Genomic DNA, 23,686 nt, shown 5'->3' with positions numbered 1-23,686 from the left:
TCAGAATCTGAAGATCTGTTTTCATGGGAAGAACAGTTACTTTTTCCTCTGTGTTGTAATGCAATCGCAGATATTATATTTAAGATTTAATATTTAATCAATGACGGAATTATTTTAAGGAGGACCACCAGAGCACTGATGAGCAGGAGTGAACTTTGCCGAGAACACCAACATGATGGCTTGTGGAGAAATGTATCGACTCATGAGAGCCCCTAGTGGCCCTCAGCGGTGTTGCACTTTAAGGCTCTTCGGTATTGTCCATTTGAATATCGAGTGTATGAGTTTGACTAAATACACAGTAAATTTACATTTTGGCGATCAAACCTACTACCCGAGGTCATAATACTAAGACAGTTCATCCACCCGAGAGATTTCACAGCTCTCATGACTTCCTTCTTGTGTGGTCAACGTCATTCCTGCTGAATGACAGAGTTATTTTTGGTAAGAAAAGCTGAAACCTGCACCATGAAGTAAAAACATTGAGGGTCAAGTGGGTATTTCAAGCGAAACCACTATTCGAAATTCGCTCTGAACTATTCGACTTTTTTTTTCAAATATTCGCATTCCCATCCCGAGTAGATAGTCACGTTTCAGCTTCCTGCACCACAAACAAAGAGTCAACCTCAACTTTAAGCAATCAAGTTGAAGTGAAGGCAGCAGAATGTCATCAGCGACAGACGATGAGGAAAATGATGCAAACCGTTTCAAAACCAAACTCACAGCACCGGACAGCCGAATCTCGCTCCATGTTCCCAAACGCCATGTACACAAAGACAAAAGCCCAGACCTCCTCTGTACCGTCTTGTAATTTCACTCTGCAAACATTGTTTCATCGTCGGCGTGACCCTCCCCCCCCCTCCCCCTCCTCCCAACAATTACACCATTTTCTCCGCTCTCATCAAACTCTTTCTTTTGTCCTTGCCGCACAACGCCCGTACTTCAAAGTATTTCACCCGCCAACCCACACACACACACACACACACCCACACACACTTCTCCGCCTTCCTCTTCCCCACAATCCATTTTGTTTTGCTGTCAGTGTTAAAAAAAAAAAAAAAAAAAAAAAAAAAAGAAGAACTTTCTGGCTGCTTTCAGACGTGCCGAAGATGCTGACGCTAATTCAACGCGGCAAAGTGAAGTAATGCTTTTGTCCTCGAAAACTGTGAATGACAGGTGCACACAAAATATGATATATGCATATCAGTTCTAACTTTTACAGGTCTTTGGAGCATCTGCAGATTGTTGACGGTGCAGCAACGGGTGCTGTGTCGCCGCCATGCAAGCAAATGAACGGCTGCCCGTTGAAGGATGTTTGTGTCCGTGTGTGATGGATGGTTGTGATGCTGCGGAGAGGAGTGCTTGATTAGCCCCCGCCATATCATTGCCAGGAGTGCGGTGCATTGTGGGTGATGGAGAGTGTGGTGTTGGGAGTGTACAGTGGCACATGCGCACAAACATTTTCACACACACACACACAGACACAGATTTATCTAGCCTCAGATATTGTTGGTATTGAATAATTCAATGATTTTATCAGCCTCAACCACAACAAATGACTTAATTATGGTAATCTGGGCAAGAAACTCAGAGACATGTGTGTGTGTGTGTGTGTGTGTGTGTGTGTGTGTGTGTGTGTGTGTGTGTGTGTGTGTGTGTGTGTGTGTGTGTGTGTGTGTGTCAGCAGGATTGACAGGAGCCTACAGGCCTTCAGCACCGAAACGCTGATCTGGAATTTCACATCCTTATCCTGAAAGCCTTAGGAGACACACACACACACACACACACACACACACACACACACACACACACACACACACACACACACACACACACACACACACACACACACACACACACACACACACACACACACACACACACACACACACACACACCTGCGCAAACTTGTTCTCTCACACACACACACACACACACACACACACACACACACACACACACACACACACACACACACACACGCAACACAGTCACTGCTCAAAGAGCCACCGGGCAATTAGCACTACCCTACCTAGAGTCTTTTGATTTGCATACCAAGTCAGAGAGAATTCATATCAGTGTGCAGCAAGTGTGACACACGGTATGCACAAGCAAAACACACACACACACACACACACACACACACACACACACACACACACACACACACACACACACACACACACACACACACACACACACACACACACACACACACACACACACACACACAAGGAATGTGTAAAGTGAACACAAAGCAGTTGTGAGTGCGTCGCTGGCTCCTCAGCGAGGTAATAATTCAACGTGATGGACTGTCTGTGTCTGCAGTGCATCACCGTGGGGCAGCATACACACACACACACACACACACACACACACACACACACACACACACACACACACACACACACACACACACACACACACACACACACACACACACACACACACACAGTCATGAGACAAACACCTGTCTGCTCCACACTGACAGAAGAAAATAAACTGTACATTTCTGGATCGTTACTTCTCTGGTGTACGGAGGTGAGTCAGGTGTTTGTGAGTCACAGGTGCAGGAAGAATTAAGAGACTTAAGTTGTATGAAATATTCCACTACAAGCACAAGTCCGGCATGCACACGTCAAATCAAAACATGTCCGCGTTAGCAAAGTGCACCTAAAGTATCCAAACTTAAAGTACTCACAATGCGGTGTGTCACACATCAGTGTATTATTATTAAACCACTGGTGCAATAATGTCTACGTAACATTTACAACTGATTGACATAAATAATTTCAAGAGCCAAATCGATGCCATCAAATATCCCGTTTTGTCCCACTACCCAGGAACCAAAACCCAAAGACTTCCGATGTATTATAATGTTATGATCCCGTCAACATAAAATACGCCGCTGAACACTTCTCAATATGATGCAGTTCACTGTAGTTATGTTGTGGTACTAAATTGTACTGGATTGCACGGGTGGTTCAATAAAGTGTTGGTGAGTGTGTGTCTTTAATTGAAAAGATTAAACAATTACAGCAAATTAAGCAATGAATGTCATATAAAAAGAGTATAAAGTAAAGTGATGTTTGCTTTTCAAGTCCAGCTCTGATACCAGTTCAGACAGGAGTTCGCTGAAAGTGGATCCTTTGAATCTTGAGCGCTCACAGAGGGAAACAAATGACTTTTATTTTCACAAGATAAGATGGTCAGCTGTATCAATAGAGACAAACTTTTGCAAAGTCATATTTATTGCAACATTTGTTTGCTTGTTTTTCTGTTCCTACTTAGATCATCGGTGAAGCAACAAGTGACTGGATTGGAGTCAAGATCTTGTAATGTGTCAACAGAATGCAAAGAAGTCGAATTTGCAGCATAACTGTTGGCCCATCTCTGATTTCAATAACAGACTTTTGTCCTCCTTCCTGTCTTCTGTTCTCTTTGTGTCCTGTTTTTACATCCGACCGGCCTGAACAGCTAAAAAAACACCCAAAGTTCTCAATACTGCCTCAAAGGGATCAGCATTATTAGTGGTGTCTGCACCAATGACGACTTCTTATTACTTATTTTTCCTGATAATTCTTGCTAATGTTGCTAAAATAAATAATAATAAACAAAATATATAAATATATATATATATATATATATATAGCTGAACTTCAAACACCAGAGCTCAAACACTACATAATTCATTCTTACCTTAAATTTAAAAATTTAAATACATATTTGTGCATAATAAGCAACTAATTCTCTTTTTTTCATCACTTTCTTTTACCAAAACTTATTTTCTGAGTTGGAAATATCGCATTCAGTATGAACTTGCGTTTCTAGCTGCAACAGGAAACTAGAAGTCCGCATGTGATGGGGGATAAAGTTTTAATAAAAACAAATCCAGAAAAGTCAGTAAAAACTGAAAAACAAATCATCTTTATATGGCAAGAGAATTTTCATTCTTTTTCGTATGCTTAGTCATGACGGATCTTCTTACAAATAAGTTGGACTGTCTGCTCTCTGCCTGTATATGTTGTTCTCCTGTTGAACATCCAGGACCCCTTCAGCTCAGTATGTTGTATACATCAACAGTCCAGCTGCACAGAAACGCTTCAGCTGACGGAGGCCACGAACGGTTTTATGGAAACCAGCTGTATTGAATCTGTTCCAGCACTTTTTTCTTTCCACCTCATGAATGAAATTTCCCATGCTGCACTGCTCCGGGCTCTGGCACATCTCGGAGGTAGAGCGCACTCTCTTTGTCTCTTCCCTTTTAATGCCTTCACACACCTTATAGCCGTTCGTCAATTACTGACACACATTTTGGCAACAAACACACCATTAATTGAAACATTTAATTAGCATTAAAACCTGCAGTAATTAACATCTTTTCTCCAGCGCTCTCTGAGCTGGGCTCAAATTCTATTAAGGCTTTAAGCAGCTCTGCTCTGACTTTTTTTTTTTTTTTTTTTTGGTAGCGTCTACAGATGTGTGTGTGTGTGTGTGTGTGTGTGTGTGTGTGTGTGTGTGTGTGTGTGTGTGTGTGTGTGTGTGTGTGTGTGTGTGTGTGTGTGTGTGTGTGTGTGTGTGTGTGTGTGTGTGTGTGTGCACTCAGGGCCCCAGGTAAGGAGCCTCCGTGAGGAGATGAGCACCAAGGCCGGGCCTGCTGGGTGCCCAGGGGAGAACAAGAAGAAAGGCGGCAGAGGAGGGCGGTGAAGACGAAGAGAGGAAAAAAGAAAAAGACGCGGGAGGAGGTCAAGAGGGAAGGAGAGGGAGTGGAGTGGGGGGGGCTTGAAAGGGGGACGAAGGGTTGAAATAAGGTGGGAGGCGAAGGGGAGACGTGAACGAGGAGGAGAGAAGGAGCGACAGAAGGATTAAAGGAGGAGGAGGAGGAGGGTTGTGATTGAGTGAAGAAGAAGTAGAAGAAAAAGAAGAAGAGGAGGTGGTGGGGGAGTGGGTGTGGAGAGGCGGCGGGGCGGGGGGGGGGGCGTGTGAAAAGACAAGCGAGAAAGAAATAATGGTGAAATATACACACTGAGGATTAGCCAATGCTCTCATGTGTGTGTGGCAGTGTGTTTTACATACAGTTTGTGTTTGCACATACTTCTGTGTGTGTGTGTGTGTGTGTGTGTGTGTGTGTGTGTGTGTGTGTGTGTGTGTGTGTGTGTGTGTGTGTGTGTGTGTGTGTGTGTGTGTGTGTGTGTGTGTGTGTGTGTGTGTGTGTGTGTGAGGCCTACTTGGAGCCAAAGCAGGGGCCTGGATTAGTTGCGTTTGCCAGGGCTGGGGGGCAGGATTAGCAGGCCGGGCTGCTGTCTGACGCCGCTCTACCACCACTAATGGCATTATTAATAGGCAGCTAAAAAATTCATTAAAAAATCCATTAAAAATAAATGTGTTTTACATAAGACTTTGCCGCAGGTAGAAAGGATGGGGAGGCAGGGGGTGAGACGGGTGCACGAGGGAGAGAATAGTGTGTGTGTGTGTGGGGGGGGGGTACGAAATGGGTGACTGTTAGCTTTGAGGTCAGCTGAACATCACAGTTCAGATGGAGCAGAGAAAAGCAGCGAGAAGTAAATACACAAACACTCATCTGACTGGAAATGATGTTGGATTTGGGATAATGAGGCTAAACCAACAACACCGACACACAGCTCAGAGAAAAGTCTACAGAGCCGATGTCAAATACACAAGGTTCGAATGTTAAATACAGGTCGGCACGCTGTCAGTCTTCCTGTCAAGCACTGACACGTCAGAAGCGCTGTGTAAATATGCCTTCAGTCAAATGAAAATGCAAGTTAGACTCAAAATATATCGGATTTGTGTATTTGTCCACATAATTCTGTGGCAAATTTGACAGGTCTGAAATACAAAATATTGGGCTACGTTGAAATGCTAACTGTGCTTTCCTGATTGGATTTGGGTCAGAAACAAATTGTTGACTGTCATTCCTCTTCTCTCTCAGCTTGCCTTTGAATGAAGGCAAAAAGGCAAATCCAAAAATCCACAAAAATCTTTATACACCAAAAAAAAAAAGCTGTGGCTAGACAGCTCAGTTCTTCTTCCATATTTTTCCAAACCCCCAAAAAACATCTATCTCATCCTTTAGTAACTTGAGAAAAGACAGATTTTGAGGGTTTTTTTCAACAATTTTTCAACAATGTTTAAAAAGTCTTTTCACCGTTTCTCACAGTTTTCCCTCGGGATCTTTGTTGGTCTGGGATTGTATATGTTCAAACTTTCATTTGTCTGTTCACGTTTACGGATTTCTTGTCTATTTTGACAGAAGAAAAATAATCATTTCATCGTCTAAATTTCCGGGCCAACTATGCAAACTCTCTAAAAAAAAAAAAAAAAAAAAAAAAAAAAAAAAGATCAATGCAGGTCTGGTTTTGTGATAGTTTTAGTGACAACAGCATATTTCACAATAGAAAAGCTAGAAGTGCACTGACAGCACAGACTTCCGTCGAGGCCAAAGGCTGCTCTTTTATAATATACAAATCTGCAGCTGCAACCGATATACATGTGTGGATATATTTTATTATTACAATCGAGGCGATTGTGCTACAATTGCATCAGTTCCAGTTAACGACTGCTATTAAATCCATATGCATCCCAGAGGATTACTGGTACCCGTAAAGGTGTCACATTTCAAATATGGCCTATGTTGTTGTTGTTTTTTTACTATTGAAGTGACCATCTACTGAATTTAAGATGTACTTGGATTCTTCCCTGGCTCATGCTACACCTTTCCAACAAGTTTGATTAATTTTTTTTTTTTTTTTAAATGTTATTTATGGAACTCGGCTGACAAACAAACCGCACTGAAAACACAACCTCCTTAAAGGTAAACAATAATAGTAATATCAGTGATAGAGTGTGTATTCAATTTGATTTTCTGAGTCAATCATAAAGGTATTTGCATATCACACATCAGGTGCATGTCAGCAAATGTTCCACATGACGTACATAGAGTTACAACTGATTGACTTGAGACGGGATATTATTCTCAGCAAGAGTGTTCAAATAGAGAAGAAACTGGGCTGAAAAAAAATTCCCCACACAAAGAAAACACTGGCGCACTGAGCTTACGTTCACACGGTGCCCCAGAATATTATCTGTATCAAAGTTCTTAAACTGATTAGCCTCTTCAAACGAGCGAGACGGTCGGGGATTAATAACTGTGAAGAGAAAAACGATGAGGAGGAGGCGGGTTAAAGGTGAGGAGGTTCTGCTTTGTGTGTGCCCCGGGGACATTTAACCAAATCAGATTAACAACAATAGATGCATCTACCCATGCATACGCACGCACACACACACGCACGCACGCACGCACACACGCACACACACACACACACACACACACACACACACACACACCGATGTGGATGTATAAAAGAGTGGGCGTAGGGGCCTCACAACGTGCCCAGGGGCCTTTGCTGTAGCCGGAAGGGAATCAGATGTAGGTAGAGTCAGGAGGGGGAAGGGGGGGTGGAGTTTCTGGCAATTGTACGCATACTAACTCTGTGACATCTCTCAACACACACACACACACACACACACGCACACACACAGACATATGCATCCTGCACATTTGAATGAACAAGCAATAAGATGCAGCTTCCACAGCAATCACGCAGATTCATTTCCATCAGGTCGCGCTGCTGCTCGGCCTGCAGCACATCACACTGACGTACGGAGCGACACTCGGCACACACCGCTGTTCAGTCACACTCGCACTGTCGACCCATAACAGCCGCCAGGTGAAAACTTATCGTCGCGTTGTAAAAAAATTTCAGGACGTGTAAAAATTCGTACTCCCATTTATATATTCTACACGCAGTCACGAGAAGTCAGCAAAAAAAAAAAAAAAAAAAACGGCAGCGGTAAGTTATCATGGATCTGAAATAAAATGGAAAAATGTAAGATGTGAAGCTCTTGAGAGAAAACAGATGATGCTGACGAACTTAATCAGATTTTCCCATTTTCTGTAAATATTTAAACATTGTTCGGATATTAGTGCGACCGTCCGCACCAACAAGACAGCTCTAAAATACATGGATGTGTTGCACAGATTTTGTTCGGGGTTACCAAGGCTGTTTGAAAAAGACACACTCGATGTCCAGAAAATTCTGACGGCGTCAAACGTGCTTATCACAAAAACAGTGAGCTAAGTAATCAGTGAAATCAGTGCAGTTATGTAACCAGCAGCGCCTCCCCTTGAGCAACAAAAGAAAAGATAAAGTCTCTGCTCACACTGGATTATAGCCGAGTTTAGACAACATCTCGACTCTACGTGGTTTTCATCAGGTAAATGGCCAACATGACACGTGATTTAGGTATATATATATATATATATTGCACAATTATGATACCATCCCCCAGAGAGCGTCAAAAAGTTAAAAAGAAGAAAGAAATGACAAAACAATACTTTAAAGTACTGTTCAAATGGGATTAAAAGGAAAGTGGGAATGTTTTCAAAAAACTATGCCATGAATAGTTGTTATTTATCAATTAACTCCATACAAAGTCCAGTAAACAGAAAAAAAAGAAAAAGAAAAACTCAAATCAATATTTGGTGTGACAACCCTTTGCCTTTGAAACAGCACCTCTCCAGGGTACACACAGTTTTCAAGGTATTTGGCAGGTAGGTTGTTACAACCATCATGGAGAGTTTGCCACAGGGTGTTTTTGGGGTCACTGTCGTGCTGAAGATTGAAAACTGGATCAGTCACACGAATCCCTGATGGTACTGCGTGATGAATAATATTCTTTGTCTCTTTTGCGGAGTAATATTGTGTATTTCTAGATATATGTCAAACCCTTTTCACAAAGAGGGATAAATCAGAAGATGACAACACCACACAATACGCAATATATGGCACCAACTACCAAACAAGTGAAGCAAAAAATGAAACTGTTAAGTTGTCCTTTAGTCAGAGAAAGATTTAAAACAGGCAATTTAACTGTTGACAATGAAACTGGGTACAAAAATCCAAAAGAGGCACGTAAAAAAAAAAAGATGGATTAAAGTATCCTGCCTGTCCCACTTTATCCAGCACGACAAAGTGATCATTTAAAAACATTGTTGACCCCTTGACAAATCCGATAGCGATGAATACCAGCTTTTCATCTTGCATAAAGCAATAATAGTATTGAGTAACAGGCTATTTCTATGCATCTTTTTCTACATTGAAATGTTCTAAAACTACATGTTTTAATCAAAATAAATAGGCTGTTATTCCTACGCATCACTTAGACTTGAGATCACGTCAATCTAATTTGGTTGCTTTATTTTTTAAAGTTACTAAAGGAGGAAGGCATGTTGAGAAATGCTAATTATTTGTTCCTCGGCATTTTGCGATAACTTGCGTTGACGTTGTGACCATTTTTTTCCTCAAATATTACATTTTGAAGCAAGAGGCTCTTCCGCAAACGGACAAGAAGTTAGCAACATGGGCTAAGTTTGTGAATGTATGTGCGCAAGAGTGTGTGCTTGTGTTTGGGGCGAGGGGAGGGGCCAAAGGAAACCATCTGCACCGGGGCACAACAAGCACCGATGAAGTTAAGATACTGGTCGAAGAAATGCTAAATAATTCATGAGCAATTAAAATCAACATCAAGTCAAAATCCCTTAGACGGACCGCGCACGTAAAACAGACTGATTGGGGGAAAATAACCCAACATAAAACCATAACACTGAATAATGACAGGAAATACAAACTGGCAAATGAGGATATTCAGGATCTGAAATCAAACATCTCAGTGGTGTTACTTAAGAAGTTTCTGAGGGCGAATTTTTACTGATTCACAATATTACATTTCAAAGAATTTGTGCCACTTGGGGCAAGAATTGAACTTGGCCTCCTCCTCCTACATCATCACCCCGCCATCAAATGCTTGTTGAGTAGATATCATGAGGTGATTAAGAATATGTCAGCAAAGGGATTCTGAATCAGAGCCGGAAAAAAAGTAAAACGCAACTTACCAAATTTGGGCGAGGAAGGGCAGAAAGTAAAAGGCAGGAAAGAGCACCTCCCGCTGTGCAGAGAAAAAGACAGCAAAAAGTCAGCAACATTCACACTCAAAGCAAACATCAAACATCATCAAACACACAGAATGAGACACTTTGATCTCCCTGGCTCCACAGGAAGCCAGCATCTTTAGAAAATCCTCCAAATGTAAATTAATTTACTACAGAGAGAGATCCCGAGGCGCTGGTGTGCAACCGAACATCAGACATCAGAGGGTTAAACCCAAACTCGGCAGCTCGGCCTACAGAGACAGCTCAGCCCTGGTGAGAAGATTTTAACCCTGAGCCATGTACGTAGGTCCCCACCGACAGCCAAGCTAACACGCATGACTGAATGTTACGTTACTCCTGAGTCGGTTGCCAAACACACTGGAAATCTGTTTGTGTTAGCATCTCAGCTCATCATTACTGATGATGAAAAACTGTTTTTCCTCAGCAGACTGCGTTTCCAGCAGAGGCCTTTTTTTTTGTCACTGCTGAATGTTGGATGAGAATTTAAGACGTGGAAGCAGACAGATCGCTGCAGGCATTTAGCGAACACTTCAGTTACACACCCAGATGGAGATTCTCCTCCATTGCACGATTTCGTATTGCATGGCAAGTGTGCATTAATGGTTGTGCGTTTGTACAACAGTTGTCGGCCTGCAGTTAAGCAGCGGTGCTAGTAACACGTACCAGCTAACTATTGCATGATGGAAGAAATATTTGAGTTTTAAAAGTGGGCTAAAGCCGAAATGAAAGGGGTTTGCCACCCGCTACAGTGTGTGAAGCTTATATTCTGTATTTATAACTAGTTTTCAAATATTTTAGTGAACGTTATCTCTTACAGATGATTCATTTGCAGGTGATTCTTACCTTTGTTCCCTTACACAGGTTCTCTGGCAAAATAACCTGAAAAGTGGGAGAGCTTGCCTCTTAAGCCCTGCCCACAGGAAGTGGAAGAGACCAAGAGTGAGATTCAGGAGGGCGGGGGGTGTCTGATCAGAAGCGTGAGGGTTCAAATCCTTTTGTGGTTGGTAATTCTGCTGGTTGGAAGCAGGATTGAAAATGTAAGCACGACTTGATACTCTGATGTTCTGACTTCAAGGTACACGAGCCGTCTCATTTAAGGTGCTGGACCCAAACGTCTTTTGGAATAAAAATGGCCTAAAAAATCAGTAAAACAAGGGCAGTTAGCTCAGATTGTAAGAGTGAGTTGCTAATAACACCAAGATCATGGGTTCAATCCCCATACTGGCCAAGAACCAGCAAAAACCTCAAATTTCTTTATCCAAGATTGTCTTGCATTTGTTATTTATTTCATGTCTTGCATACTGATATTTGTATGTGGTGTACTCAAACTTGACGAAAGGATTGTGCTATAAAAGGGACCACGTGGCCTAAAGGATAAGGCGTCTGACTTCGGATCAGGAGATTGAGGGTTCAAGTCCCTTCGTGGTTGATAGATCTGATGGTTCCCTAAATGCTTTAAAAGGGACTCAGCACTTAGTAATCTGGAAACATGTCCTCAAGGTAAGGATTTCTTGGTCCCATTTTAGGTGGCGGACCTAGGCTTCTTTTAGAATAAAAACGGCACGAAAACCTTGAAAATTAAGGCTGGTTAGCTCAAATGGTCAGAGCGTGGTGCTAATAAATCCAAGGTCATGGTTCAATCCCCATGCTGGCCAAAAACCTCAAATTTCTAAATCCAATATTGTCTTGCATTTATTATTTATTTCATCGCTTGCACTGATATTTGTATGTGGTGTATTCCAACTTGACAAAAATATGCAACTAAAACCAAGGTCATGGGTTCAAGCCCCGTACTGGCCAAATTTCTTTATCCAAGATTGTCTTGCATTTGTTACTTATTTTGTCTTGCATGCTGATATTTGTATGTGGTGTACTCCAACTTGACTAAAAAATTAAGCTCCAAATTGTACCATGTGGCCTAATGGATAAGGCATCTGACTTCAGATCAGAAGATTGAGGGTTCAAGTCCCTTCGTAGTTGGTAGATCTGATGGTTCCCTGAATGCTTTAAAAGGGAGTCAACAAAAACCTCAAATTTCTTGGTCCCATTTTAGGTGGCGGCCCTGGGTTTGTTTTTAGAATGTAAATGACCCAAAAACCCTGAAAATTAAGGTCGGTTAGCTCAGATGGTCAGAGCATGGTGCTAATAATGCCAAGGTCATGGATTCAATCCCCATACTGGCCACATTTCTTTATCCAAGACTGTCTTGCATTTGTTATTTATTTCATGTCTTGCATACTGATATTTGTATGTGGTGTACTCAAACTTGACTAAAATATTGAGCTGCAGATGTAACCAAGTGGCCTAATGGATAAGGTGTCAGACTTTGGCTCAGAAGATTGAGGGTTCGAGTCCCTTCGTGGTTAATAGGTCTGATCGTTCCCTGAAGGCTTTAGAACAGACTTAGCCCTTGGTGCTTTGGGGATTCATCCTCAATGTAAGCGTTTCCACTTGATTGACAAATAGCACATACTGCAAATTGTCATAACTTCTTTAATTTAAAGCCTCTCCATTGGTCCCATTTTAGGTGCCAGACCCAGGTTTCTTTTGGAATAAACATGGCCTACAAAAACTAGTAAAACAGGGCCGGTTAGCTCATGGTCAGAGCGTGGTGCTAATAACCCCAAGGTCATTGGTTCAATCCCCCCAAAAAAAATTTAAAAAAAATTAAAAGTCTGCCATAAAAGCAGTTAATTAAGGTTGGTTATTCTTCAAGACAGTTACCAGCTCAGTTTGGGTCATTGTATGTGTACTGTTCTTTAGAGCCACTGCACAGATCAGTCACATCATGATTTAAAAACAGGTGAAAAGGGTTACAGACAACATCACTCCACATCACATCACCTCCAACAGGATTTCATCAGGGGAATGCCCTGCTTTCTGTCTAAACATCTGTCGCTCAGGTTACGGTCAGGCATGAGCTTATCCTTCGCTGACTGACATGCTTGTCTTTGCCCTGTCAGTGTAGAATAGCAGGTAAATGTGAGAGCAGGACACTGTTTCTCTCTCCTATACCTCTCCTTCACACCGAGACACGCCACGGCCCCTCTGCCCCGCCAACCTGCCTCAAGGTCCTATAATCTTTTTACAATGTGTTGAAACAGAGCAATAAATCTGTTAGCTTACAATCTAATTTCCCTGGCCTTTTCCAGAAATCCTCATAAACTTTTGGCGCCCCCATTAACGGCCCTATTGAATCAGAGCGCTTAATCTGCTTCCAGGTGAGGGGTCAGAAAATGAATGCTTTGAGATCCATCACGCTGACGGGAGCAGAGAAAACTGGGCGAGGGAGAGCGCTGGGGAAAAGGGCAGCGTCTCTTCCTCATAGGTCAATAGCAGCCAAGAGAGTCAGTCATTCACTTTTTCCCTCAGCGCCGCTCTCATTTTCCATTTAATATGGACATCCAATTAATGTGAGCACGTCTGGGGCGGCCCGGATCCACATGAATTATGGCCCATCATCCCCCCCCGTTATGGCTCGGCAAGAGGAGAGGAGAGGAGAGGAGAGGAGAGGAGAGGAGAGGAGAGGAGAGGAGAGGAGAGGAGAGGAGAGGAGAGGAGAGGAGAGGAGAGGAGAGGAGAGGAGAGGAGAGGAGAGGGGAAAAAAATTATGAGAAAAAGAAACCAGGAATTAAAACAATGAATAGCAGTAAAAGAGAGTGGGTGGAAGGGGAAGAAATTAGGAAAGGAAATGAGGAGAGAAGAAGAGGAACAGAAGAGGAACAGAAGAGGAGAAATAGAGGAGAGGATAGAAGAGCCTTACAAGAATTAGAGTTAATTGATTGGTTGTTGGGGGAGCAATGGCTGCCACTGATTGGCTGCTGGGAGGAAGAGCCAGATTAGTTTCGTAAGTGGTGCAACAGACACCTGAGTTTTGTGTGTGTGTGTGTGTGTGTGTGTGTGTGTGTGTGTGTGTGTGTGTGTGTGTGTGTGTGTGTGTGTGTGTGTGTGTGTGTGTGTGTGTCCAAACAGCATTACACCAGGGCCTGAGATATTAAACCTGGATAGCAGCACCTTATTGTTGCAGCAACAGGGATTTGTCATTGTGCCTCATTATCCAATTAACACCATATGGGCCTGCAGCCAAACACAGACACACACTCCCGCATACACACACACACGCACACACTAGACCTTCCTCTGAGTGTCTATATGTGTGATCCTGTGTGTGCGTTTCAACAAAGTTAAAACAGGAAATGTTGGAGGAAACTTTTGGCTCTGCTACTAGTAGCTGCTAATACATTCAGCTCTCTGGGTTTTTTTTTTTTTTTTTTTTTTAATTCAGGACACTGAAAGTAAACTCCTGACTTTAGAGAGGGGCATGGATGAGTTCAGTAAAACCATATATATCAGTGACCTACACTTTCACAGTGGTTGTATTAAGGCTGGACTCGTCCTCACAGCATCTTGGCACGCAGGGCTCAAAGAGGATGGATTGAAACCTTAAGTGGAGAAAAAGAGAACGCATGAAAAGAAAACAAACTAATAAAGAGCATATCAAAATATGGGTCATCCCCGCATTTCCCTAGATTTGGAAACATTTCAAACTAAATGGAAAAAATGTGCATTTCATTAAATGCTAATATCTGCAGACTCTCCTTCGCTCGTTGCGTCTCTGCTCACAAAAGAGATCTCTCCCTCATTTTGGAACAAAATACGGGAGTTATTGCAAGGATACAGGAAGTATTCCAGTGCAGAGCCCCCTAAATCCTGGTGTCAGATGTTTTATTATTAAAACTCAGTCCACTCTTTGCAGTTCTCAGAGGCTCAAAGACGGAGAGGAAGAGAGAGACGGGACAGGCTGGAGTCGCTCGTAATGCCTAATACAACAGACTCACGTCTCAACTGATCATCTACAGAAACACCAATAGAAATGAACACTTATATGAAAAGACAGTCGCAAATAAAACGTTTACATCAATGAAATACCTTGTATCTCTTGAAGTATATTACATTTTAAAACGGTTTTGCCTTCTTGCTCATATTTCATAAGAGGCAGGCAGGAAATGTGGAAAGAGAGAAGGGATGAGTTCCTTGACTTTCTGGACGTTGCAGCAACATTTGACCACAAGATTGCAAAACATCAAAATGTACAAATTCCAGCAGCTTGGATTTGATTATCTTATTGGTGGCGAGCAGCAGCGTTAGCACCAGTTAGCCCAACAACATGTTATGTTCACCACTGTCATGGAAATTCTGGATGTGTGGTGATATTCTGTGTTTTATAACTGTCAATACATTCCATGAAAAGTCCAAATATGTATTGAGTGATTAATCAAAGCCTGATATAGTTTATTCCTCAGTACAAAAGACTTGTTGTCCAGAAACAACTGAAAACAGATCACTGTTGCAATATAATGTGTTTTGCTGAAATATGGCCAGCATGGGTATTAAACCTATGACGTCAGCTTTATCGGGACCAGGGTCTAACCATCGGTGAGGGATTGAACAATCTATGTTGGGAGGTTTCACAGCACAATCTAATTGACCTTTTCTGCATGAACTGTTTGATCAAAGTTTCTGTCATGAAGCAACAAGTGCTTTTTTTGTCATAAGGATTGCTGTGACTACGGCGATACATCAACCACGAAGGACCAACCATCTGAGCTAACCGGACCTTGCGTTACCAATTTTTCAGGCCAATTGTTTTTAGTACAGAACTGGATCGAGCACCCAAAACATGCACGTTGGTGAGGGACTGAACAATCTATGTTGCAATTATTACCATCTAAATTTAATATAGGATTTATTTTTTTTTTCTATAAGCGGGAAGCATAACATCAACGTTTGTATGGTGTAGCAACATGTGCCTGTTTCGTTATGATGACTAAAGTCACTATGAAAATGCGGCAACCACGAAGGGACTTGAACCCTCAATCTTCTGATCCGAAGTAAGATGCCTTGTCCATTGGGACACACATTGAATAAATTCAAAAGTTTGTAGAAGTTTAAAGGATCATTTTTTTGTGATTATTAATACCACAAAAATGGACAACGCATCAAGTGCTCCCTCCATTTTAAAGCCTTCAGATACAGCAAACACGAAGGGACTTTTTAACACCTGAGCAGCATAAACTCATCATGATTGTGACTGCGGACTACCTCAATATTAGAAACACAAAGGGATTCGCAGCCTCAATCTTCTAATCCAGAGGCAGATGTCTTTCCCATTAGGCCACAAGGTCTCATTCAGCATCAGCTTGTTGTGATTAGCACCATGTGCTAACCATACATTCATTTTCTTTCCAATATCAGGATTCAATTTTCAACTACAAAGGGACGTCAGAACGTATTTAGAAACATCCAATGAGTTTAACAATGTTCAACATTCTCATTTTCTTTTCTTCATGCAGGATATGCAGAAATGCACAAAATATTGACTCCTTTTTCAATGAAAGTGGTCATGTACGTGGCGTTATAGCGACATGGACTTGGTTCTGCTTTGAAGGGAAATACAAAACACGCCTTCAAACTATGCATGCAGTCATTACATTTTTTAGTAACACAATTATTTTCTTCTTGCAATTATTCTATTGTTCATTTATGCAATTTAAAGTTGTTTGGTGAGCATTACAACCATACCTAGAAAAAAAATCAGTCGAAAAAAGTTGTACATCATCCATATACTGCAGTGTTCTGCTTGTTTACGATGATAAATAACATCGGGCATCAACTTTGAGAAGAGACGAGAAAGGATCAAGTTAATGTTGCACGGGTGAGAAGTCAAATGACATGAACTAGTGATGAAGAAAATGTAGAGATGCATGGCATTCATTTAGATTTGGCATACTGTGGAGACTGGAATGGATTATCAACTCAATAAGAGATATCCTGGCATGTCATACACTGAACTGGTTTCCGGTTCAGAGCATCAAAATGTTACAGTAATCCAAAAAGCAAATTAGTATTACAAAACATTACATACTTGTTATGCATTTGAAGTTGTGACTGTTCAGAAAAGGTGATTCGACAAAAAGGGAAAAACTAGATGTGAAATAAATAAATCACAGTCCCCTACTGCACACAAAAAAAAAAAAAATCTGCACAGGAGGATTGCATAACTATTATGGCCTTGGAGGAAAGTGGATGGGACTACAGTTGAGAGAGAGTGTGTGTGTGTGTGTGTGTGTGTGTGTGTGTGTGTGTGTGTGTGTGTGTGTGTGTGTGTGTGTGTGTGTGTGTGTGTGTGTGTGTGTGTGTGTGTGTGTGTGTGTGTGTGTGTGTGTGTGTGTGTGTGTGTGTTGTCAGTGTGTGTCTGCACTGCATCGTAGCTGTGTTTTTAAAGGCCTAATGTTTCCTGACATCCCACAGTTAAAGTATCATAGAGGCAGAATGATCGCCCCTGGCTAGCGGGAAAGAGACTGCCTGGGGCCTTTCGCTCTGGGCAAGAGTGTGTGTGTGTGTGTGTGTGTGTGTGTGTGTGTGTGTGTGTGTGTGTGTGTGTGTGTGTGTGTGTGTGTGTGTGTGTGTGTGTGTGTGTGTGTGTGTGTGTGTGTGTGTGTGTGTGTGTGTGTGTGTGTGTGTGTGTGTGTGTGTGTGTGGTGAACGGCCTTTCAACATGCAATATTCTCTGTGTCATCAGCTTAAACAGCTAAACAGGGTGTTCAAGGGAGAGAGGAGGAGGAGGAGGAGGAGGATGATGAAGACAAGGAAAGGGGAGGGCAGAAAAAAAAGAGACAGAGAGGAAGAAAAGCTTTCACAGGCAACGCACGGCATTACAGCCTGGCTCCGTAGCAGACTGCTCTTCTAATGAAGGGAGGAAATGAAGACGGGGGGATGAAGGAAGAAGAAGAAGAAGAAAGGAGGAGGAAAATCCTCGTTTTAAGCCGACTCTTATTATCTCATTATGCTTCCCTTTCTTTTTTCCCTTCTCTCACACTCTGCCGTTTCTTTGAGTGTGTGCCTGCAACGTGTGCTGCGATCTCCATCAGCAGCGACGCCGAGAGAGAGAGAGAGAGCTGTGGTGTTATAACCCGTTTGTTGTCGTTCCTGAAATAATCAAGGGGATTTATAATATTCAGTGCTAAATTATTCAAGTGTTTCAGGCTCAGAAGTTTGGGCAAATTCCTTTATATTTTTATATTTTTTTAAGTGCAGGAGTGTTAACGATGTGCACCGCCGGTTCTCAAAGTACTCTAGGCCCAGACTCGAGGTCTGATCTTCTATTAGCGCTCCCTTATTCCCTTTTTAGTTGCTTTTAAAGGTTGACACCTTCAGCTCCTGTGAATAGCCAATTAACATCAGACCTGAGACCAACCGGTGTTATTTAAGAGAATCTCACACTGCAATTAAAGAATCAGGCTTTTTAATACTCTTAATGTCAATGTAGGTTAAAGCTGCCGGTGTGGCTAATAGAAACACAAAGTAACACCTGACAGATGTATTATTAGGACAAAGCTGTGATGGGTTTTTGGCCCGTAGCTGCCAGCGTGCAGGGCAGAGTGAGGGAGGGAGGGAGGAAGAAGGGAGGGTCAGGATACAGTGGTGTATAATGGTGTCTAGTGTGAGTCCACACAACAGATGAAGTCATTTCACACTCGTCTGTGAATGAAATGAGAGCCCGCCGATACGATCTCCACCCCCCCCCCGCGCCCCGCTCTCTTGCCAGCCGAGCTTTTGATCTTCCCGAGCGGCGCTGAAATGATCTTCTGTCCGAGTTTTCTTCTTTTTTTTTTTTTTTTTTTTTTTTACAGCGAATCAGTGCCGGACAATTCTCTCCCTCTGTCCCCATTTTCTGTCTCGTTCTGAAAAAGCCGCCGAGCCAAGAGTTCAAAGCTGGAGCCCAGATGAGATGAGCGCCGCTCGTGAGGAATTACATTAGCGCCTGACTTGTCCCGTGTGCCGGCACGCAATACATCAGAAAGAGAAGAGAATATTTTCGGAGACTTGAGGATGGCCTTATGGTGTTGCAAAGGCCTGACAGAGCGTTAGTGCGAGAACTAAATTCCTGCATCCTCATCGATCAGACTGTGATGGAGCAGCGCAAAAACAGATCTGTGTGAGCGATCAGAGACACATTTGAAAAATAAAAGTAAATCAAATAAAGAAGGCATCAAAGATTCGAAGGACACATTTGAATTGTCTGGATTTTAAACTGCTGTCAAAATGATCACCTCTAAGGAATCAGGTCACTCGGAAAGTTACTGATCTCCTGGAGCAGCCTGTCCACACTAACATGTGCTGACTGTTTAGTTCATCATCTCCAGTATACTGGACGTCTGGCTGTCAAAATTCAAACCTCTTGCGTCATTTCCCAAAATGTCAAAAATAATCTTTAACAATTTGTGTCCATTTTGGTCATTTCATCATCTTCATTTGCAATTGTGGCCTCATAACGTCATATTTGCTAAACAGAAGAACAGGGCGAACAGGAAGCTAAAAAAAAAAAAAAATAGTGTTATCAGAAAAATAAAGCTGAAAGACACTAAAACTGAAGGAAAACTGTGTAGTCATTCTGTAAAGTGCCAGTGGACAGTTCAACGTATAATTTTACCTTCTATCTTTTTTTTTCTTTTTTTTTTGAATTTGGAAAACCTGGAGTTTTGTTTAAAACCTCTACAATTGATTGTCTGTTTCTTGCTTCCGTTGGACTATTTCTGTTTGACAGATCGGTGATAATAACGATGGCCAAAACGAGGAAAATAATGAATAAACACTGGAAAGTGTCAAAACATTTAGAGGTCAGTTAGTCGACGTGAAGTTCTCGAGAGGAGGAAAAAGAAGAAAATTGTGTGTCCTCTAAAAAAAACTACAAAGAGAAGTACAAGCTTGTGTGTGTTAAAATGTCGAAGAAGAAAAACACACTCACACTGTCTTTTTCTCTTATATACCCCCCCCCCACACACACACACACACACACTAACTGTTCATTTGGAGAGAAAGCAACATGCAGGGAGGGAGAGTTGAGCCATGAATCATGACTATTATCATTAGGTTAAGCACCAACCAACCCCAAAGGCAGTGAAAGCCTCTGTGGAGAAACGGCACTCTAAATGAGCCTGATTATTATTATTGTCCTCCAAATGAGAGTGATTAGTATTGATGTCTAAATGAGCACTGAGGTTATTATTGCCGTGATTATTATTATTATTATTATTACTATTATTATTGTTATTGTGGCAGCGTTATGAGGAGCAGGCCGCCTCGCTCATCTTCGCTTCATTCACTTTTAATTCCACAGGCTGCCTCTTCCACCGACAGCAGCACCGCACGGCTGCTGTGACACACACACACACACACACACACACACACACACACACACACACACACACACACACACGTACTGAACAGCTACGTGTTAAGTTGCAATCACGGGTACACACGCGATGCAAACTCGTACAGACGGGCCGACATGCATAATGCAAATACAGACACTCACACTTAAAATATTGGCATTAACCTGCACTAACCTGGAGGAAAGGCGCGCGTGCAGCGAAGCGTCGGTGTCTGACGCAGCAGATGGTTGCGGTTCCATTCCTTCCCTGAAACAGAATAAATTAATCATCACTGCATCTGGACAGATTACAGATCGGAGGAACATCACGTATGTTAATTCAGTTACCGTGATGGACGTGAATGGGGGGAGGGAGGGGGGCCCCTCCCCATCATCACCACCACCACCACCGTGTTGTTTTTATGGAGCTGATCGTAGCTGCTAATCTGTGAGTAAACATGGCTGCCGTGGTCTCAGTGCTGTAAATGTGTCGTTATAGTTTACGGTTATTTAAACATCATAAAGTAGATTGCAGTCCTCCAAATTTAGATTAAAAAAAAAATGTGTTTTTTGGCCTAATGATCCATTTTAAAAGGTGGATTCAGAGTCGAGAATAGAATTAGGCCTGTCTGTGTACAATCGTTACTCATCTGTGAAGGTGTATGTTTGTGTGTGTGTGTGTGTCAGGACAGCTGTCAGATCACTTCGCTGATTGGCCGATGTGACAGGCATCAAAAAGCGCCGTGGGAGGCGAAAGGAGGAGGCGGGCTGCCGGGATGTCAATCACTGTCAGTCACAAGTCCAGCTCAGCTAACAAAGCATCACCTGGGCCCACAAACACTCCAACACACACACACACACACACACACACACACACACACACACACACACACACACACACAGATCCTTTTCATCCATAAATCTCCATGCACACAGCCCCAAACACACAATAGAACATTCACATAAAAAACCACCTTGTACTGCTTTGCACACACGTTGACCAACTCTGCTGTATATCATTCATACACACACACACACACACACACACACACACACACACACACACACACACACACACACACACACACACACACACACACACACACACACAGTGTCGTCCGTCTTAACACAGACAGGCATTCAGTTTGACAGTGTAATTATGACGTCCCACTCTGAAGGAGCCGTGGGCTGAAAGGTGAGAGTTATCGATCCCGCACAGGAGGAAATTTATCAATGTCCAACCGCTCAGCTCTGACAGGAACCCAATCCAGTTAGAGCGCAATGTTCAAACTGTTCAGGTCGGCTCAGAAAACACACCTCGGCCGAGGGGTGATGGGTCGGAGGGTAACATCGGATCACTGTTTCTCTCAAGCTGCCTCTTCTTTTTCTGCAGTTTATTATCATTATTGCTTTCATAAACTCTGAGGAGAGGCGGCTGTTTTATCACCGAGTTCTGGGTTATATTTGAAGGCCCTGCTGCAAACTCAAAACACATGTCCTGTGGTGATATTGCATTCTGGCCTGCTTCCGCTACTATCAGTGCAGAACTATTACTATTATTTGAGAGGAAGTAGGACATGATCTGGTCTTCTCTTCACTGGATTCTCACGGTATGATTGTTGAACATAAAAAAAAAAAGGTCTCTCTCGATCTTTCTTACATCAAAAGATTATATGTATTTATGATGTTTTATACGTCCCATCGGAAACCTCCACTACCTACGAGGGGCGATCAAAATGTTCCAAGACTGCTCCTGTTGTGCACGAATGGGGCGCAGCAGAGAAATGCAAGTGGAGCCGGGATAAGCTGTGACCGTCGTAAGTTTTGTAACTTGCGTTGCTCGATCAGCATCAGGACCCGAGTTCCAGACATTTTTGTGACAACGCATTTTTTTCTGTGTTTTTCTGTGGCAGAATATTTTTTTGACGTGTCCTCCAGTTTCCAGTCCAAGGTGAAGTCGCAAATGTGAGCAAACCACTGGTCACAAAAGTGCGTATAACTCCGGTAATGATGTTGATCAAGCGACGAATAATAATAATAAAGGTTATAGCAGCCTCCTGCTCCGTACCTTCGTGATCAGTTCCCTTTTGTAAAGTCCCGCCTCCGAGTGACTGCAGGTAAAAGTCCTTAATTCTTACATTTACTTACTAAAATTTATGCAAGCGAGTGTACAGTATATATTAGTGTGTTTGTATGGCTGTGGATTGTCAGGCTTCCTGTTGTGCCATCCATTCATCCGTCCTCACTTTACTTACAAATATTTTACCATTATATGCCAGTTGGAAGAAAGGCTGATGTGATAAATGCACCGATCACAGTCTCCACTTCCGTTTTAATGAAATACACTGGGAGTCGTTTGTTGCCTCTCTGTGTGCCCCCACAGTCTGAGCTCCGGGTCTGTAGCATTTTGTGTTCTTCTGAAAGCTTGTGTCAAAATATTTAGACTGCTTTCAGAAGCTCCCCGTGCCCATGTTGGCTGGAGTCAGTAACATTCATCTTTGACTGACAGATCAAGGCATTAAACTCCGGCTTACCGCAGCTTGAGAAGATTTTGATATCAAGCTTGTAACTACAGAGCGGGATTCTCGCCACAGGAATACTCTCTCCAATTTTTACAAGTGAGGCAGTGAAACGTCGAACTGCTGAAACCAGAGATATATACGAGCACAGGCTGCATGTTTTACATTTAGGAAATGTTTGACATAAATCAAAAAAATATAACAACATTGGGGTTACGCAGTGATGATGGCCCACATCTTCTACAGGTTTCAAGACAATAGTCACAACTTAATGCAGAAAACTTCCATTTTTAAGTATAACTTTTATTTTTTTATGTCTTCTTGGGTAAATCTGTCTAAACCCGGATTTAGACAGTTTATCCCATTCTTCCTGATAGATCCTCTGAAGTTACATCAGATTAGCAGGGATCATAGACTGTATTTAAAAGTGGATGCAGCTTCCCGGTCTGAATAATGAGGCCACTATGGAAGTGCCTTAAGCTGCAATACCACCGAGTGCCACTAGAGGTTGGCTACTAAAAGACTCCGGCTCCACAGACTCTCATTCAACTTCAACATCAATAATATTTCTCCAAAAGTTATCTTGGTTTTTCCAGCTAAAGTCCCTCCTTCTTGTTTTCTGGTGGTCCATCTGAAAAAAAATCCCATCATTAATTAGAAAATAAGATGTGTTTTTGGGGGCGTGTCTGTTTGATTGACAGGCGCAGTCATGTTACGGCTGTCGGTGGGCGGGACGTAGTATCGTCAGGTGTCCAATCAGATCGAGTCAGATCCACCGCTCACCCAAATATGGTCACTTCCTGCTCCAAACCGCTCTGAACTAGCAAAGATGGCGCCGACTTGGATGGGAAGCGCCCGAGTGGCCATCTTCAGGTTATTCCTAAAATGTTCGTTGGGGTTTCAGTCTGGATTTCGTCTCGGCCA

General features: G+C 42.5%; 2 non-coding genes across 2 annotated transcripts; both read left to right on the top strand.

Annotated features, from left to right (window-relative positions):
• The first annotated feature begins 11,386 nt into the window (after window positions 1-11,386).
• Window positions 11,387-11,459, top strand: trnar-ucg (transfer RNA arginine (anticodon UCG)). Its single transcript has one exon. It is a non-coding gene; the product is annotated as a tRNA-Arg (tRNA).
• Window positions 11,460-12,140: 681 nt separating this feature from the next.
• trnai-aau (transfer RNA isoleucine (anticodon AAU)) lies at window positions 12,141-12,214 on the top strand. Its single transcript has one exon. It is a non-coding gene; the product is annotated as a tRNA-Ile (tRNA).
• The last annotated feature ends 11,472 nt before the right edge of the window (window positions 12,215-23,686 follow it).

The sequence above is a fragment of the Brachyistius frenatus genome, unplaced genomic scaffold, assembly GCF_029030835.1.
Source record: "Brachyistius frenatus isolate BFR_SWC_R1_liver_20210118 unplaced genomic scaffold, ASM2903083v1 Contig_143, whole genome shotgun sequence".
NCBI lineage: Eukaryota > Metazoa > Chordata > Actinopteri > Embiotocidae > Brachyistius > Brachyistius frenatus.
This window is presented reverse-complemented; position numbering and strand designations above follow the sequence as displayed.